Here is a 4,022-nt window from a genome sequence, read left to right as displayed (position 1 = left end):
TTCATAAAGAAAAACTAACAAGAACACATTATATCATTTTTTCATTTGTAAATAAGGTATTTCATATGTTCCATACAGAATAAAACACTGCTCCTTATAGTGGCTTTTACAATATGACCATGCAAGAATAAAAAAATATCTCGCTATATGAGGTGCTACTTGCTGTTTGATATCCACAAATTCAGCTTGTCATGTTGAACTATTTTTAGTCAGCATTGGCTCATCATAGGTGCCGATGGGCGACACGCTGGAATCTGGAATACAAATATGTGTAGGAGTCGGTGAGGACATCTGCTTTACATGCAGAGTGCAACAAATTATTGCCAACAATTCAACGGATGTGACAATTTCACTGTGATTTTTTGTTCTTTTTTATCTCTGGAGTTGCAAAGAGGAAAAAAATACATTTTTCAGTCACATATGTTTTGACTCACATGATTCATATGTGAACCACAGCTGGTCAAAACACAATATGTTATGGTTTGTGATTGACTGGAGGATGACCCACATGGGCTATGAGAGTAAAATAGGCTTCTGTTGTGCTGCTGCCCCTGCTCTCTAGTGTAAAACTGGTCATCATGGATTCAAACTTCTTCTATGCAAAGATATGACTGGCTCAYAAAGCAGTGTCTTCCAAACCTGATTTAAATCAGCATCTTTTTGAATAAATAAACATATAAAGATGGGAAACTAGGTATATAAATCTGGGGGGGTGGTACGGAAGAGCATTGCATTAACTTAATAAAAATATTAACTCCTGATCTCATACTTACGAGATCAGGATCTCATAATTATGAGATGAGATGTCATAATTACAAAAAAAGATGTCATAATTATGAGAATATTATCTTATAATTACGAGATCATGATCTCATAATTATGAGATAAGATGTCATAATTATGAGATCAGGATATCATAATTATGAGATAAGATGCCACAATTACAAAAAAAGATGTCATAATTATAAGATATTATCTCATAATTATGAGATAAGATATCATAATTATGATAAAAGATGTCATAATTAYGATAATATCTCATAAGTATGAGATCAGGTGTCTATTTTTTTAATTTGGTGAATGCAATGCTCTTCCATAGAAAGGAATATGAGCAGAAAAAATTAATAGTTACAAACAAAAAAGCTACAAACATCTATCTTTGTTTACAGAAAGCATTTTTTTTCATTGAAACATTAGAATAAATCAGCAGTATTGCTCCAAATGAGAGAAAGCGACTTGTCCTGTTTGTTTTTTCTCCTATCATTAGTATATTTGTGAAATACTGAAATCTGACATTGCACTAAGCAAAACTATCTGAATATTAAGACCTTTGCTATAGGGCTGTTTGGCTAGCCAGACTCCATTTCAAAATGTGCAGAGCATAGAATGTCTTTTTCAATAATATATTCACTGAGACTGATTTTTGCAGGGTTGGCTAATGCATTATTTCCCTGCCAGCTTTTCTCTCTTTGCATGTGTCATCTGCATATGACTAAAGTCACTGATGCATATCTGTCAACTGTGTATTTCCCTAGAAAGTTCTCAGCGGAAAAGAAAGGACTATGGAGAATAACTAAGAATGAATATAGCTGTCACCTGGTCCCAGAAGAACAGCTTCAAGCATCATCTCTTCACTGCTTATCTCTCTGCAAGAAACAAAACAGGAGGGAAAATATCACCTTTTTTTTCTTTATGTTTTAGATCAGAAGGCTGGCTTTGGGAGCTTCTGTGTGGCACAGTGGACTGAGGTGCATTCACAAACGCATGAGATCAAACTGAAAGACTGCTTTTCTCTATTTCTTCTGTCAGAAACTGGGAATGAGCTTAGAAAAAAAAAAAAAATCGGAGGTACAAATGCACCCACACATTGTCGCTGCCATCACTCTGTTGGACTGCGTAAGTTAGGAAATTACATTGTCCTAATGTTTCTTTTAACAGTGCTCCTCTGTTGCTGTACAAACAATGCAAATTGTACAAAGGAGTTACATAGCCTGGTTTAAACCAGATCCTGTCCTTCACTTTGCTTCATACAAGGGTCTGGATTTGACGCACAGACAAGTGATTCTTGCAGGAGGCGTGGCCTCTGCTGAAGTTTAAAATGATTGGATCAGTTGGCTGCAACGTATGTCGCTGTGACAGAGGCTAAGCTAAGAAGCTAACCAGAAATCGTGTGTGTTGTAAACAACCCTACTGAGAGGAGAGAAGTACTGAGCCGAACAAGACGACTGTAAATGAGAGCTTCTGCTTTGCCAGACAAATTTAATTTAATTTGGAAGCCTTATCAACACGGACTGGTTTCATTCACTTCCTCTACTGCCGTATGCTAAACTAGCAGACACTGTGCAGAAAACTGACGTTCTGTTCTCTGATTGGCCCGGCTAAAAATCTGCCAGAGAAATCCTTGTCAATGGGAGAAGTCCCAGACGGAGCAGTGAAGGGAAACTAGAATTGAGCGGAGCTGCGTAGGAAGGCAAGGGCCAGGCTGCAAATGAGTATGTGTGCAAATGAAGTATTTATTTATTTATTTATTTATTTATTTATTGATTGATTGTGATTCAGACACAGAAATTTTTAAAATGTCAGTTTTATTACAATAGGCTTAGTGTGCGGCATTATGTGGTCCCCTAGTAGTGTTGACAAAAAACTGTGACTCCTTCTATCAATTAAGTTGCTCATTCCTGCCTTTGTCTGACAAATMCAGTCCGTGACAGATAGTCATAACATGCATTAACAGATCCAAAAGACAAACAAGTCAAGAGTAATTTTTTGTTGCAGCGACATTTAATATGAGCCTAACAAGCATCTAACTAACACATACAGGTTTTTTTATTTCATTAAACTTTCTCAACAGTTGGTGTAACACTCTTGCTCTCTCATAATAATTGTGATTGTTTCATGGCAGTTAAAGCAATGAACATACTTGCTGACTCTAAAAATAACTTTCTTTTCAACCGACTGAGGTTCGCCAACTTAGTCACCACCGCTTTCCACTGGCTGTCTCTGTAACAGGTGGAGACAAGAGGCTGTTGGATGAACAGAAATGTCACGACGCTGCAGCACAGAACGTTCACAATGTTCAGACCGATGGTTAGATTCCTAATCCAAGAAAATGTTAATAAAAATGCTAATTATGTTTATTTCCTTCTGAAATCCACAAATATGAACTTCAAGGACGATAATAGATGAAGTTAACAGTTCTCCTACAAATAACAAGTCAAAAGTTTTGCTTTGACCAGGAGACAAACTAGGCTTTAAAGCACCCCTCTGTGCTTTCTTTCTGTTGTTACCACAAGTGTTTTTTTTTTTTTTTATCTGCCTGTTGGTTTGTAATTATGCAGATTTAGCTTTTGAGTCACTCCCATCTTCTGCTTTTTGCCATCTCGTTATCAAAACCAAAACTCACCATGTACCTCCTCCCTCACTCTTGCCTGTGCTGCCATTTTCAGCGTTTYTGTATTTGGCTGCAAGATCTGATAAACACCATACGCCGACATGTCTGCTCTTCAGTATTAATGAGATCAATCACAAGCATCCCCATTWTGCTCTCGTTCTTGTTTGTCCGCGGGCTTCCGAAACAAGGAGAGCGAAACAAAGTCCGATGCACAGACAGCGGGCCTGTGGAGGGTAAATTTTGGGGTTTATGTCTGAGTGAAACCGAGTGCCGTGTTGTAAGTTCTGCGTATCGAAATTGAGGTATTGCATATATTGAAATGTGTTTGTGTAGATGCGACAGAGACATGGAGAGTGGGAGGGAGTGAGTATGTATTGTGGCTCATGTGTGAGTTTGTGTGTCACTGACTGCATGTGATGCAGCAGATTGCAGGGGGCAGGGGAGAGTGGGTTGTGCCTGCACGTTAACAGATGGCAGGAGAGAGGGGTTTGGAAATTTCTTTTCTTGCTTCTTAAAGAGCAACTAGTTCGGAGTGTGTGTGTACATGTATGTGTGCGCGCATGTGTGTGTGTGTGTGTGTGTGTGTGTGTGTGTGTGTGTGTGTGTGTGTGTGTGTGTGTGTGTGTGTGTG

General features: G+C 38.4%; 1 protein-coding gene across 1 annotated transcript in view; it reads right to left on the bottom strand.

Annotated features, from left to right (window-relative positions):
- Positions 1-229: 229 nt before the first annotated feature.
- Positions 230-4,022, bottom strand: part of stpg2 (sperm-tail PG-rich repeat containing 2) — a 203,400-nt gene continuing 199,607 nt past the window's right edge. Inside the window, exons 5-6 of the transcript XR_001310929.1 lie at positions 1,597-1,646; positions 230-254 (exon numbers count right to left, since the gene is read on the bottom strand). The gene's annotated coding sequence lies outside the window, so the exon portion shown is untranslated. The remainder of the gene's footprint in view (positions 255-1,596; positions 1,647-4,022) is intronic.

This window comes from Austrofundulus limnaeus, unplaced genomic scaffold, assembly GCF_001266775.1.
Source record: "Austrofundulus limnaeus strain Quisiro unplaced genomic scaffold, Austrofundulus_limnaeus-1.0 Scaffold166, whole genome shotgun sequence".
In the NCBI taxonomy this organism is placed as follows: Eukaryota; Metazoa; Chordata; class Actinopteri; order Cyprinodontiformes; family Rivulidae; genus Austrofundulus; species Austrofundulus limnaeus.
Note: the sequence above shows the minus strand (reverse complement) of the source record. Positions and strands in the feature narration are given on the sequence as shown.